Below are 15,504 nucleotides of genomic sequence, written 5' to 3'. Positions count from 1 at the left end.
TCTCTCTCTCTCTCTGTGTCTGTCTGTCTGTCTGTCTGTCTGTCTGTCTGTCTGTCTGTCTGTCTGTCTGTCTGTCTGTCTGTCTGTCTGTCTGTCTGTCTGTCTGTCTGTCTGTCTGTCTGTCTGTCTGTCTGTCTGTCTGTCTGTCTGTGAAACACTGTCTCTATGTGTGAGAGAGAGAGTGTGTGTGTGAGGGGGAGAGAACCCCTCTCTCTCTGTGTGTGTGTGTGTGTGTGTGTGTGTGTGTGTGTGTGTGTGTGTGTGTGTGTGTGTGTGTGTGTGTGTGTGTGTGTGTGTGTGTGTGTGTGTGTGTGTGTACAGGGTAATGTACAGCACCATATGTCTTTCCAACGTGTGAACCAGATGTTATGGAACAACAGAGATTCACACAACGGTTCTGTCGCTAGGGGGTTGTTATGGTTACGACCCGCCGACGTGCACTCCATATGGAGGGAAAGACTCTTTATTCTCTCACACACACACACACACACACACACACACACACACACACACACACACACACACACACACACACACACACACACACACACACACACACACACACACACACAGAGAAAGTGTGTCCAGCTGACCAGTCAGACAGGAATACTAATGTTATTGAAGCAGAACCTCTTTCAGCAGGACAACAACTCAGCTGTGTGTGTGTGTGTGTGTGTGTGTGTGTGTGTGTGTGTGTAAAGAAAGCTCAATTCATTACCATAAAGGACCACTTTGGTTAAAACGGGTGTTTTCCTGGGATTAGATGACAGCTGGTCTGGTATAAATATATTATATATATACTAGTATACTATTACTATATTAAATATATTATTATACCCCAATGAAAAAGGACGGTGATGTGGTCTATAGGGGGGTAATGATGTCTATAGAGGGGGGGGTAATGATGTCTCTATCTGGTCTATAGGGGGTAATGATGTCTATAGGGGGGGGGTAATGATGTCTCTATCTGATCTATAGGGGGGTAATGATGTCTCTATCTGGTCTATAGGGGGTAATGATGTCTATAGGGGGGGTAATGATGTCTCTATCTGGTCTATAGGGGTAATGATGTCTCTATCTGGTCTATAGGGGGTAATGATGTCTATAGGGGGGGTAATGATGTCTCTATCTGATCTATAGGGGGGTAATGATGTCTATAGGGGGGGGTAATGATGTCTATAGGGGGGGGTAATGATGTCTATAGGGGGGGGTAATGATGTCTCTATCTGATCTATAGGGGGGTAATGATGTCTCTATCTGGTCTATAGGGGGGTAATGATGTCTCTATCTGGTCTATAGGGGGGTAATGATGTCTCTATCTGGTCTATAGGGGGGTAATGATGTCTCTATCTGGTCTATAGGGGGGTAATGATGTCTATAGGGGGGTAATGATGTCTCTATCTGGTCTATAGGGGGGGTAATGATGTCTCTATCTGGTCTATAGGGGGTATTGATGTCTATAGGGGGGTAATGATGTCTCTATCTGGTCTATAGGGGGTAATGATGTCTCTATCTGGTCTATAGGGGGGTAATGATGTCTCTATCTGGTCTATAGGGGGTAATCATGTCTCTATCTGGTCTATTGGGGGGTAATGATGTCTATGGGGGTAATGATGTCTCTATCTGGTCTATAGGGGGTAATGATGTCTATAGGGGGTAATGATGTCTCTATCTGGTCTATAGGGGGTAATGATGTCTCTATCTGGTCTATAGGGGGTAATGATGTCTATAGGGGGGTAATGATGTCTCTATCTGGTCTATAGGGGGGGTAATGATGTCTCTATCTGGTCTATAGGGGGGTAATGATGTCTCTATCTGGTCTATAGGGGGGTAATGATGTCTCTATCTGGTCTATAGGGGGGTAATGATGTCTCTATCTGGTCTATAGGGGGGGTATAAATGTCTCTATCTGGTCTATAGGGGGGTAATGATGTCTCTATCTGGTCTATAGGGGGGTAATGATGTCTATAGGGGGGGTAATGATGTCTCTATCTGGTCTATAGGGGGGTAATGATGTCTCTATCTGGTCTATAGGGGGGTAATGATGTCTCTATCTGGTCTATAGGGGGTAATGATGTCTCTATCTGGTCTATAGGGGGGTAATGATGTCTATAGGGGGTAATGATGTCTATAGGGGGGTAATGATGTCTCTATCTGGTCTATAGGGGGGTAATGATGTCTCTATCTGGTCTATAGGGGGTAATGATGTCTCTATCTGGTCTAAAGGGGGGGTAATGATGTCTCTATCTGGTCTATAGGGGTAATGATGTCTCTATCTGGTCTATAGGGGGGTAATGATGTCTCTATCTGGTCTATAGGGGTAATGATGTCTCTATCTGGTCTATAGGGGGGTAATGATGTCTCTATCTGGTCTATAGGGGGGTAATGATGTCTCTATCTGGTCTATAGGGGGGTAATGATGTCTCTATCTGGTCTATAGGGGGGGTAATGATGTCTCTATCTGGTCTATAGGGGGTAATGATGTCTCTATCTGGTCTATAGGGGGGTAATGATGTCTATAGGGGGTAATGATGTCTATAGGGGGGTAATGATGTCTCTATCTGGTCTATAGGGGGGTAATGATGTCTCTATCTGGTCTATAGGGGGGGTAATGATGACTCTATCTGGTCTATAGGGGTAATGATGTCTCTATCTGGTCTATAGGGGGGTAATGATGTCTAAAGGGGGGTAATGATGTCTCTATCTGGTCTATAGGGGGGTAATGATGTCTCTATCTGGTCTATAAGGGGGGTAATGATGTCTCTATCTGGTCTATAGGGGGGTAATGATGTCTATATCTGGTCTATAGGGGTGTAATGATGTCTATAGGGGGGTAATGATGTCTCTATCTGGTCTATAGGGGGGGTAATGATGTCTCTATCTGGTCTATAGGGGTAATGATGTCTCTATCTGGTCTATAGGGGTAATGATGTCTCTATCTGGTCTATAGGGGGGTAATGATGTCTCTATCTGGTCTATAGGGGGGTAATGATGTCTATATCTGGTCTATAGGGGGGGTAATGATGTCTCTATCTGGTCTATAGGGGGGGTAATGATGTCTATAGGGGGGTAATGATGTCTCTATCTGGTCTATAGGGGTAATGATGTCTCTATCTGGTCTATAGGGGGTAATGATGTCTCTATCTGGTCTATAGGGGGTAATGATGTCTCTATCTGGTCTTTAGGGGGGTAATGATGTCTCTATCTGGTCTATAGGGGGGTAATGATGTCTCTATCTGGTCTATAGGGGGGTAATGATGTCTCTATCTGGTCTATAGGGGGGTAATGATGTCTCTATCTGGTCTATAGGGGGGTAATGATGTCTCTATCTGGTCTATAGGGGGGGTAATGATGTCTCTATCTGGTCTATAGGGGTAATGATGTCTCTATCTGGTCTATAGGGGGGGTAATGATGTCTCTATCTGGTCTATAGGGGTAATGATGTCTCTATCTGGTCTATAGGGGTAATGATGTCTTTCTGGCGCTGAAAACCCTTTTAATGAGAGGTTTGACTGAGCGACATGGGGAATGGTTTGACTGTAACACCTCTGACTGAGAGACATGGGGAATGGTTTGACTGTAACACCTCTGACTGAGAGACATGGGGAATGGTTTGACTGTAACACCTCTGACTGAGAGACATGGGGAATGGTTTGACTGTAACACCTCTGACTGAGAGACATGGGGAATGGTTTGACTGTAACACCTCTGACTGAGAGACATGGGGAATGGTTTGACTGTAACACCTCTGACTGAGAGACATGGGGAATGGTTTGACTGTAACACCTCTGACTGAGAGACATGGGGAATGGTTTGACTGTGACATCATGGGGAAGGGTTTGACTGTGACACCATTGACTGAAATAGTCAGAGGTGTCACAGTCAAACCATTCCCCATTGCAATAGAGGTATGAGGTCATTGCCAAGTAGGGTGTGTGTGTGTGTGTGTGTGTGTGTGTGTGTGTGTGTGTGTGTGTGTGTGTGTGTGTGTGTGTGTGTGTGTGTAGAGTAGTGATGATCTGTTAAACAGTTCTGACAGATTAGATTAGCTAACCGGAGACATGGAGAGAGAGGGAGGGGGACAGAGAGAGAGAGAGAGGGAGAGAGAGGGAGGGAGAGAGAGAGGGAGAGAGAGGGAGGGAGAGGGGGAGAGGGAGAGAGGGAGAGGGAGGGACCGGGAGAGGGAGAGGGAGGGAGAGGAGGAGAGAGAGAGGGGAGAGGGAGGGAGAGAGGGAGAGAGAGGGAGGGAGAGAGGGAGAGAGAGGGGGAGAGGGAGGAAGAGAGGGAGGGAGAGAGGGAGGGAGAGGGGGAGAGGGAGGGAGAGAGACAGAGAGAGACATGGGGAGAGAGAGAGAGTTGGGTGTTATGTAGAATGGTATTTGTAGCTAACTCTATTTTCTGATGTTTCCTCCCTCCCTCCCTCCCTCCCTCCCTCCCTCCCTCCCTCCCTGTGTGTTGCAGGTGTCCCGGTGAGGCTGGTAGGAGGGGAGAGCGTTAAGGAGGGGAGAGTAGAGTTGTTCCTCCAGGGGGAATGGGGGACGGTGTGTGACGATGGATGGACAGACGTAAACGCAGAGGTGGTGTGTCGACAGCTGGGATACAGGTCTGTAACACTACTGTGTGTGTGTGTGTGTGTGTGTGTGTGTGTGTGTGTGTGTGTGTGTGTGTGTGTGTGTGTGTGTGTGTGTGTGTGTGTGTGTGTGTGTGTGTGTGTATATAGACAGCTGAATCTCACCTTTGACCTTTGACAGTGCTGTTGACCCACTCACTCTCTCTCTCACTCTGTCCCCTTCCCTCTCTCTTTCTCCCCCCTTCTCTCTCTCTCACTCTGTCCCCTTCCCTCTCTCTTTCTCCCCCCTTCTCTCTCTCTCACTCTGTCCCATTCCTCTCTCTTTCTCCCCCTTCTCTCTCTCTCACTCTGTCCCATTCCTCTCTCTTTCTCCCCCTTCTCTCTCTCTCACTCTGTCCCATTCCTCTCTCTTTCTCCCCCCTTCTCTCTCTCTCACTCTGTCCCATTCCTCTCTCTTTCTCCCCCTTCTCTCTCTCTCACTCTGTCCCCTTCTCTCTCTCTTTCTCCCCCTTCTCTCTCTCTCACTCTGTCCCCTTCCCTCTCTCTTTCTCCCCCTTCTCTCTCTCTCACTCTGTCCCCTTCCCTCTCTCTTTCTCCCCCCTTCTCTCTCTCTCACTCTGTCCCCTTTCCTCTCTCTTTCTCCCCCCTTCTCTCTCTCTCACTCTGTCCCCTTCTCTCTCTCTTTCTCCCCCCTTCTCTCTCTCTCACTCTGTCCCCTTCCCTCTCTCTTTCTCCCCCCTTCTCTCTCTCTCACTCTGTCCCCTTCCCTCTCTCTTTCTCCCCCTTCTCTCTCTCTCACTCTGTCCCCTTCCCTCTCTCTTTCTCCCCCCTCTCTCTCTCTCTCTCTCTCTCTCACTCTGTCCCCTTCCCTCTCTCTTTCTCCCCCCTTCTCTCTCTCTCTCTCCGCTTCCCTGTCTCCCGCTTCCCTCTCTCTCCCTTCCCTCTCTCTCCCTTCCCTCTCTCTCCCTTCCCTCTCTCTCCCTTCCCTCTCTCTCCCTTCCCTCTCTCTCCCTTCCCTCTCTCTCCCTTCCCTCTCTCTCCCTTCCCTCTCTCTCCCTTCCCTCTCTCTCCCTCTCTCTCTGAAGCATCACCTGTTTTTCCTCCCCTCTCCTTCCTCTCCTCTCTCTCTGCGTGTCTTTGTGAGTGGCAGTGAAAGACTAGTAGTAAAACACGATAGTCAATGTGGAATATATTAGTGAGAGTAGAAGTTACTTACTTAGTCTGGATGGTGAAAGGACTACTGTTTTAAAAAAGCTGTCTATCTAACTCTATGTTAAGAACTAACGTTTAATAAAGCTGTCTATCTAACTCTATGTTAAGTGTTTCTACACTGTGACTCACCAGAGTGTTTCTATAGTAACGGGACTCACTCCACATTGACCAGAGTGTTTCTATAGTAACGGGACTCACTCCACATTGACCAGAGTGTTTCTATAGTAACGGGACTCACTCCACATGGACCAGAGTGTTTCTATAGTAACGGGACTCACTCCACATTGACCAGAGTGTTTCTATAGTAACGGGACTCACTCCACATTCACCAGAGTGTTTCTATAGTAACAGGACTCACTCCACATTGACCAGAGTGTTTCTATAGTAACAGGACTCACTCCACATTGACCAGAGTGTTTCTATAGTAACAGGACTCACTCCACATTGACCAGAGTGTTTCTATAGTAACGGGACTCACTCCACATTGACCAGAGTGTTTCTATAGTAACGGGACTCACTCCACATTGACCAGAGTGTTTCTATAGTAACGGGACTCACTCCACATTGACCAGAGTGTTTCTATAGTAACAGGACTCACTCCACATTGACCAGAGTATTTCTATAGTAACGGGACTCACTCCACATTGACCAGAGTGTTTCTATAGTAACAGGACTCACTCCACATTGACCAGAGTGTTTCTATAGTAACGGGACTCACTCCACATTGACCTGAGTGTTTCTATAGTAACGGGACTCACTCCACATGGACCAGAGTGTTTCTATAGTAACGGGACTCACTCCACATGGACCAGAGTGTTTCTATAGTAACGGGACTCACTCCACATGGACCAGAGTGTTTCTATAGTAACGGGACTCACTCCACATGGACCAGAGTGTTTCTATAGTAACAGGACTCACTCCACATTGACCAGAGTGTTTCTATAGTAACAGGACTCACTCCACATTGACCAGAGTGTTTCTATAGTAACAGGACTCACTCCACATTGACCAGAGTGTTTCTATAGTAACAGGACTCACTCCACATTGACCAGAGTGTTTCTATAGTAACAGGACTCACTCCACATTTAATTTATTTTCTGCCTCTCCCCCCCAATCTCTCTCTCCCCCTATCTCTCTCCCCCTATCTCTCCCCCTTCATCCCCACCCTGGCTGCCTTCCAATCTCTCTCCCCCCCTATCTCTCCCCCCAATCTCTCCCCCCTATCTCTCCCCCTTCATCCCCACCCTGGCTGCCTTCCAATCTCTCTCCCCCCTATCTCTCCCCCCCAATCTCTCTCCCCCCTATCTCTCCCCCTTCATCCCCACCCTGGCTGCCTTCCAATCTCTCTCCCTCCTATCTCTCCCCCCCAATCTCTCCCCCCTATCTCTCCCCCTTCATCCCCACCCTGGCTGCCTTCCAATCTCTCTCCCCCCTATCTCTCCCCCCAATCTCTCTCCCCCCTATCTCTCCCCCTTCATCCCCACCCTGGCTGCCTTCCAATCTCTCTCCCTCCTATCTCTCCCCCCCAATCTCTCCCCCTATCTCTCCCCCCTTCATCCCCACCCTGGCTGCCTTCCAATCTCTCTCCCCCCTATCTCTCCCCCTTCATCCCCACCCTGGCTGCCTTCCAATCTCTCTCCCCCCTATCTCCCCCCCAATCTCTCTCCCCCCCAATCTCTCTCCCTCTGTTCTAGCCTACACACACACACACACACACACACACACACACGTTAAATCATTATAAAACACATTCATAAGCTGTGGAACATTCTGGAAGGTGAGTCGGTGTTTATTATACTCTCCTCCACTTTGAGGCTGAAACTGACTCCAGTAAGCAGGAGGTGAGAAGGGGTGAGGAGGGGGTGAGGAGTGGTGAGGAGGGGTGAGGAGTGTTGAGGAGGGGTGAGGAGTGTTGATGAGGGGTGAGGAGTGTTGAGGAGTGTTGAGGAGTGTCGAGGAGTGTTGAGGAGGGGTGAGGAGGGGGTGAGGAGGGGTGAGGAGGGGTGAAGAGTGTTGAGGAGTGTTGAGGAGGGGTGAGGAGTGTTGAGGAGTGGTGAGGAGTGTTGAGGAGGGGTGAGGAGTGTTGAGGAGGGGTGAGGAGGGGTGAGGAGTGTTTAGTGGTGTTGGTGAGGAGTGTTTAGTGGTGTTGGTGAGGAGTGTTTAGTGGTGTTGGTGAGGAGTGTTTAGTGGTGTGGAGTGTTTAGTGGTGTTGGTGAGGAGTGTTTAGTGGTGAGGAGTGTTTAGTAGTGTTGGTGAGGAGTGTTTAGTGGTGAGGAGTGTTTAGTGGTGTTGGTGAGGAGTGTTTAGTGGTGTTGGTGAGAAGTGTTTAGTAGTGTTGGTGAGGAGTGTTTAGTGGTGTTGGTGAGGAGTGTTTAGTGGTGTTGGTGTGGAGTGTTTAGTGGTGCTGGTGAGGAGTGTTTAGTGGTGAGGAGGAGTGTTTAGTGGTGTTGGTGAGGAGTGTTTAGTGGTGTTGGTGAGGAGTGTTTAGTAGTGTGGTGAGGAGTGTTTAGTGGTGTTGGTGAGGAGTGTTTAGTGGTGTTGGTGAGGAGTGTTTAGTGGTGTTGGTGAGGAGTGTTTAGTGGTGTTGGTGAGGAGTGTTTAGTGGTGTTGGTGAGGAGTGTTTAGTGGTGTTGGCGAGAAGTGTTTAGTGGTGTTGGTGAGGAGTGTTTAGTGGTGTGGTGAGGAGTGTTTAGTGGTGTTGGTGAGGAGTGTTTAGTGGTGTTGGTGAGGAGTGTTTAGTGGTGTTGGTGAGGAGTGTTTAGTGGTGTTGGTGAGGAGTGTTTAGTGGTGTTGGCGAGAAGTGTTTAGTGGTGTTGGTGAGGAGTGTTTAGTGGTGTGGTGAGGAGTGTTTAGTGGTGTTGGTGAGGAGTGTTTAGTGGTGTTGGTGAGGAGTGTTTAGTGGTGTTGGTGAGGAGTGTTTAGTGGTGAGGAGTGTTTAGTGGTGAGGAGTGTTTAGTGGTGTTGGTGAGGAGTGTTTAGTGGTGAGGAGTGTTTAGTGGTGAGGAGTGTTTAGTGGTGTTGGTGAGGAGTGTTTAGTGGTGTTGGTGAGGAGTGTTTAGTGGTGTTGGTGAGGAGTGTTTAGTGGTGTTGGTGAGGAGTGTTTAGTGGTGTTGGTGAGGAGTGTTTAGTGGTGTTGGTGAGGAGTGTTTAGTGGTAAGGAGTGTTTAGTGGTGTTGGTGAGGAGTGTTTAGTGGTGTTGGTGAGGAGTGTTTAGTGGTGTTGGTGAGGAGTGATTAGTGGTGTTGGTGAGGAGTGTTTAGTGGTGTTGGTGAGGAGTGTTTAGTGGTGTTGGTGTGGAGTGTTTAGTGGTGTTGGTGTGGTGAGGAGTGTTTAGTGGTGTTGGTGTGGAGTGTTTAGTGGTGTTGGTGAGGAGTGTTTAGTGGTGTTGGTGTGGAGTGTTTAGTGGTGAGGAGTGTTTAGTGGTGTTGGTGAGGAGTGTTTAGTGGTGTTGGTGAGGAGTGTTTAGTGGTGTTGGTGTGGTGAGGAGTGTTTAGTGGTGTTGGTGAGGAGTGTTTAGTGGTGTTGGTGAGGAGTGTTTAGTGGTGTTGGTGTGGAGTGTTTAGTGGTGTTGGTGAGGAGTGTTTAGTGGTGTTGGTGAGGAGTGTTTGGTGGTGTTGGTGAGGAGTGTTTTGTGGTGTTGGTGAGGAGTGTTTAGTGGTGTGGAGTGATTAGTGGTGTTGGTGTGGAGTGTTTAGTGGTGTTGGTGAGGAGTGTTTAGTGGTGAGGAGTGATTAGTGGTGTTGGTGAGGAGTGTTTAGTGGTGTTGGTGAGGAGTGTTTAGTGGTGTTGGTGAGGAGTGTTTAGTGGTGTTGGTGAGGAGTGTTTAGTGGTGTTGGTGAGGAGTGTTTAGTGGTGTTGGTGAGGAGTGTTTAGTGGTGTTGGTGAGGAGTGTTTAGTGGTGTTGGTGAGGAGTGTTTAGTGGTGTTGGTGAGGAGTGTTTAGTGGTGTTGGTGAGGAGTGTTTAGTGGTGTTGGTGAGGAGTGTTTAGTGGTGTTGGTGAGGAGTGTTTAGTGGTGTCGGTGAGGAGTGATTAGTGGTGTGGAGTGATTAGTGGTGTTGGTGAGGAGTGATTAGTGGTGTTGGTGAGGAGTGATTAGTGGTGTTGGTGAGGAGTGTTTAGTGGTGTTGGTGAGGAGTGTTTAGTGGTGTTGGTGAGGAGTGTTTAGTGGTGTTGGTGAGGAGTGTTTAGTGGTGTTGGTGAGGAGTGTTTAGTGGTGTTGGTGAGGAGTGTTTAGTGGTGAGGAGTGATTAGTGGTGTTGGTGAGGAGTGTTTAGTGGTGTGGAGTGTTTAGTGGTGTTGGTGAGGAGTGTTTAGTGGTGTTGGTGTGGAGTGTTTAGTGGTGTTGGTGAGGAGTGTTTAGTGGTGTTGGTGAGGAGTGTTTAGTGGTGTTGGTGAGGAGTGTTTAGTGGTGTTGGTGAGGAGTGTTTAGTGGTGTTGGTGAGGAGTGTTTAGTGGTGTTGGTGAGGAGGGTTTAGTGGTGTTGGTGAGGAGTGTTTAGTGGTGTTGGTGTGGAGTGTTTAGTGGTGTTGGTGAGGAGTGTTTAGTGGTGTTGGTGAGGAGTGTTTAGTGGTGTTGGTGAGGAGTGTTTAGTGGTGTTGGTGAGGAGTGTTTAGTGGTGAGGAGTGATTAGTGGTGTTGGTGAGGAGTGTTTAGTGGTGTTGGTGAGGAGTGTTTAGTGGTGTTGGTGAGGAGTGTTTAGTGGTGTTGGTGAGGAGTGTTTAGTGGTGTTGCTGAGGAGTGTTTAGTGGTGTTGGTGAGGAGTGTTTAGTGGTGTTGGTGAGGAGTGTTTAGTGGTGTTGGTGAGGAGTGTTTAGTGGTGTTGTTGAGGAGTGTTTAGTGGTGTGGAGTGTTTAGTGGTGAGGAGTGTTTAGTGGTGTTGGTGTGGAGTGTTTAGTGGTGTTGGTGAGGAGTGTTTAGTGGTGAGGAGTGATTAGTGGTGTTGGTGAGGAGTGTTTAGTGGTGAGGAGTGTTTAGTAGTGTGGTGAGGAGTGTTTAGTGGTGAGGAGAGGAGTGTTTAGTGGTGTTGGTGAGGAGTGTTTAGTGGTGTTGGTGTGGAGTGTTTAGTGGTGTTGGTGAGGAGTGTTTAGTGGTGTTGGTGAGGAGTGTTTAGTGGTGTTGGTGAGGAGTGTTTAGTGGTGTTGGTGAGGAGTGTTTAGTGGTGTTGGTGGGGAGTGTTTAGTGGTGTTGGTGAGGAGTGTTTAGTGGTGTTGGTGAGGAGTGTTTAGTGGTGTTGGTGAGGAGTGTTTAGTGGTGTTGGTGAGGAGTGTTTAGTGGTGTTGGTGTGGAGTGTTTAGTGGTGTTGGTGAGGAGTGTTTAGTGGTGAGGAGTGTTTAGTGGTGAAGAGTGTTTAGTGGTGTTGGTGAGGAGTGTTTAGTGGTGTTGGTGAGGAGTGTTTAGTGGTGTGGTGAGGAGTGTTTAGTGGTGAGGAGTGTTTAGTGGTGTTGGTGTGGTGAGGAGTGTTTAGTGGTGTTGGTGAGGAGTGTTTAGTGGTGTTGGTGTGGAGTGTTTAGTGGTGTTGGTGAGGAGTGTTTAGTGGTGAGGAGTGTTTAGTGGTGTTGGTGAGGAGTGTTTAGTAGTGTGGTGAGGAGTGTTTAGTGGTGTTGGTGAGGAGTGTTTAGTGGTGTTGGTGAGGAGTGTTTAGTAGTGTGGTGAGGAGTGTTTAGTGGTGTTGGTGAGGAGTGTTTAGTGGTGTTGGTGAGGAGTGTTTAGTGGTGTGGAGGGTTTAGTGGTGTTGGTGAGGAGTGTTTAGTGGTGAGGAGTGTTTAGTGGTGTTGGTGAGGAGTGATTAGTGGTGTTGGTGAGGAGTGTTTAGTGGTGTTGGTGAGGAGTGTTTAGTGGTGTTGGTGTGGAGTGTTTAGTGGTGTTGGTGAGGAGTGTTTAGTGGTGTTGGTGAGGAGTGTTTAGTGGTGTGGTGAGGAGGGTTTAGTGGTGTTGGTGTGGAGTGTTTAGTGGTGTTGGTGAGGAGTGTTTAGTGGTGAGGAGTGTTTAGTGGTGTTGGTGTGGAGTGTTTAGTGGTGTTGGTGAGGAGTGTTTAGTGGTGTTGGTTAGGAGTGTTTAGTGGTGAGGAGTGTTTAGTGGTGTTGGTGTGGTGAGGAGTGTTTAGTGGTGTTGGTGAGGAGTGTTTAGTGGTGTTGGTGAGGAGTGTTTAGTGGTGTTGGTGTGGTGAGGAGTGTTTAGTGGTGTTGGTGAGGAGTGTTTAGTGGTGAGGAGTGTTTAGTGGTGTTGGTGAGGAGTGTTTAGTGGTGAGGAGTGTTTAGTGGTGTTGGTGAGGAGTGTTTAGTGGTGTTGGTGAGGAGTGTTTAGTGGTGAGGAGTGTTTAGTGGTGTGGTGAGGAGTGTTTAGTGGTGTTGGTGAGGAGTGTTTAGTGGTGTTGGTGAGGAGTGTTTAGTGGTGTTGGTGAGGAGTGTTTAGTGGTGTTGGTGAGGAGTGTTTAGTGGTGTGGTGAGGAGGGTTTAGTGGTGTTGGTGTGGAGTGTTTAGTGGTGTTGGTGAGGAGTGTTTAGTGGTGAGGAGTGTTTAGTGGTGTTGGTGTGGAGTGTTTAGTGGTGTTGGTGAGGAGTGTTTAGTGGTGTTGGTTAGGAGTGTTTAGTGGTGAGGAGTGTTTAGTGGTGTTGGTGTGGTGAGGAGTGTTTAGTGGTGTTGGTGAGGAGTGTTTAGTGGTGTTGGTGAGGAGTGTTTAGTGGTGTTGGTGTGGTGAGGAGTGTTTAGTGGTGTTGGTGAGGAGTGTTTAGTGGTGAGGAGTGTTTAGTGGTGTTGGTGAGGAGTGTTTAGTGGTGAGGAGTGTTTAGTGGTGTTGGTGAGGAGTGTTTAGTGGTGTTGGTGAGGAGTGTTTAGTGGTGAGGAGTGTTTAGTGGTGTGGTGAGGAGTGTTTAGTGGTGTTGGTGAGGAGTGTTTAGTGGTGTTGGTGAGGAGTGTTTAGTGGTGTTGGTGAGGAGTGTTTAGTGGTGTTGGTGTGGTGAGGAGTGTTTAGTGGTGTTGGTGAGGAGTGTGTCTCCGTCTGAGAGGATCTGCTCAGTAACATCTGTTGTGAATAAGGCAGACAGACGGAGCAGAGCGTGTCAGAGTCACTCTCCTGGTTCAGTGAAAACAAATTACATCCATCATATAGAGGCACACACACACACACACACACACACACACACACACACACACACACACACACACACACACACACACACACACACACACACACACACACACACACACACACACACACACACACACACACACACAGAGAGAGAGACACAGAGTCAGATGAGGCCTCAGTCAGGTTTTATTACTGGAGGACAGACAGACAGACAGACAGACAGACAGACAGACAGACAGACAGACAGACAGACAGACAGACAGACAGACAGACAGACAGACAGACAGACAGACAGACAGACAGACAGACAGACAGACAGACAGACAGACAGACAGACAGACAGACATAATGTAGTGTAGATGGTAGTGGATGTGGAGGACAGACAGACATAATGTAGTGTAGATGGTAGTGGATGTGGAGGACAGACAGACAGACAGACAGACAGACAGACAGACAGACAGACAGACAGACAGACAGACAGACAGACAGACAACAGACAGACAGACAGACAGACATAATGTAGTGTAGATGGTAGTGGATGTGGAGGACAGACAGACAGACATAATGTAGTGTAGATGGTAGTGGATGTGTGTGTGTGATGCACGTCTCCGCCCTGACGATGGGAATCGATGGTCCCGAAGACGGGACGGCAGGCGCCGAGCTGAGGTCCATAATAAACCCATAGAAACACATTGGCTTTATTTTGGACTGATTTTAGAGAACCTCTCGCTGCACCTCTTCCTCTTCCTGGTTAACTCACGCCAAGCCCCTCCCCCCGGATTCTCACACCAAGCCCCTCCCCCTGACTCTCACGCCAAGCCCCTCCCCCCGGATTCTCACACCAAGCCCCTCCCCCCACTTCTCACACCAAGCTCCTCCCCCCCACCTCTCACACCAAGCCCCTCCCCCCGCCTCTCACGCCAAGCCCCTCCCCCCACTTCTCACACCAAGCTCCTCCCCCCCACCTCTCACACCAAGCCCCTCCCCCGCCTCTCACGCCAAGCCCCTCCCCCGCCTCTCACGCCAATCCCCTCCCCCAGCCTCTCACGCCAATCCCCTCCCTCTGCCTCTCACACCAAGCCCCTCCCCCCGCCTCTCACGCCAAGCCCCTCCCCCCACCTCTCACACCAAGCTCCTCCCCCCACCTCTCACACCAAGCCCCTCCCCCGCCTCTCACACCAATCCCCTCCCTCTGCCTCTCACACCAAGCCCCTCCCCCGCCTCTCACGCCAAGCTCCTCCCCCGCCTCTCACGCCAAGCCCCTCCCCCACCTCTCACACCAAGCTCCTCCCCCCACCTCTCACGCCAACAAAGTTCAGAGGTCACATCTCCCTCTGTGACAAGCGGTTTCAACTCGCTGTTTGTATTTGAGGTGTGGTCCAAACAGGAATGGTTCATATGGACACCGAAAACACATGGGGATGATTTCACTCTAATAGAGGAGAAGTTAATAACCCTCGTTAGGTCTCAACTCCTCAGATTGAAGCTCAGAGACAGACGCTACTGATACCAGATTATCAATGTGCATTGATTCTGTTATGTCTCGTTATGTCTCAACTCCTCAGATTGAAGCTCAGAGACAGACGCTACTGATACCAGATTATCAATGTGCATTGATTCTGTTATGTCTCGTTAGGTCTCAACTCCTCAGATTGAAGCTCAGAGACAGACGCTACTGATACCAGATTATCAATGTGCATTGATTCTGGAACATGAAGGGGTCTCAACTCCTCAGATTGAAGCTCAGAGACAGACGCTACTGATACCAGATTATCAATGTGCATTGATTCTGTTATGTCTCGTTATGTCTCAACTCCTCAGATTGAAGCTCAGAGACAGACGCTACTGATACCAGATTATCAATGTGCATTGATTCTGGAACATGAAGGGGTCTCAACTCCTCAGATTGAAGCTCAGAGACAGACGCTACTGATACCAGATTATCAATGTGCATTGATTCTGGAACATGAAGGCTCAGAGGTATACCACGTAACCCCTCCCACCCTCTCTAGCATCATTTTTTAACCAAAGACTGTGTCACGGGCGTATACACATATACATAAACAACGAACGACACAAAACAGGAGAGAACTACCCACAAACCCCCTCATAGCACAAACACCCCCTATACAATATGACCTTCAATCAGAGGCAACGAGGAACGAGCTGCCTCCAATTGAAGGTCAATCAACAAACCCTAAAACATAGAAGTAGAAAAACTAGACTGAACATAGAAAAAAAACACTAACCTAGAACATAGACCAAAAACCATCGGAACACTCTAAACAAACACCCCTCTCTTACATAATAACATAACCCAACAAACCCCGAACCACATAAAACAAATACCCCTCTCTTACATAATAACATAACCCAACAAACCCCGAACCACATAAAACAAACACCCCTCTCTTACATAATAACATAACCCAACAAACCCCGAACCACATAAAAAAAAACACCCCTCTCTTACATAATAACATAACCCAACAAACCCCGAACCACATAAAACAAATACCCCTCTCTTACATAATAACATAACCCAACAAACCCCGAACCACATAAAACAAACACCCCTCTCTTACATAATAACATAACCCAACAAACCCCGAACCACATAAAACAAACACCCCTC

The 15,504-nt window shown here is 48.5% G+C and overlaps 1 protein-coding gene across 1 annotated transcript in view; it reads left to right on the top strand.

Annotated features, from left to right (window-relative positions):
- Nucleotides 1-4,466: 4,466 nt before the first annotated feature.
- Nucleotides 4,467-15,504, top strand: part of LOC106591981 (neurotrypsin-like) — a gene marked incomplete at its 3' end in the record, with an annotated part of 45,461 nt that continues 34,423 nt past the window's right edge. Inside the window, exon 1 of the mRNA XM_045712645.1 lies at nt 4,467-4,603. The remainder of the gene's footprint in view (nt 4,604-15,504) is intronic.

The sequence above is a fragment of the Salmo salar genome, unplaced genomic scaffold (assembly GCF_905237065.1).
Source record: "Salmo salar unplaced genomic scaffold, Ssal_v3.1, whole genome shotgun sequence".
Classification (NCBI taxonomy): Eukaryota; Metazoa; Chordata; class Actinopteri; order Salmoniformes; family Salmonidae; genus Salmo; species Salmo salar.
This window is presented reverse-complemented; position numbering and strand designations above follow the sequence as displayed.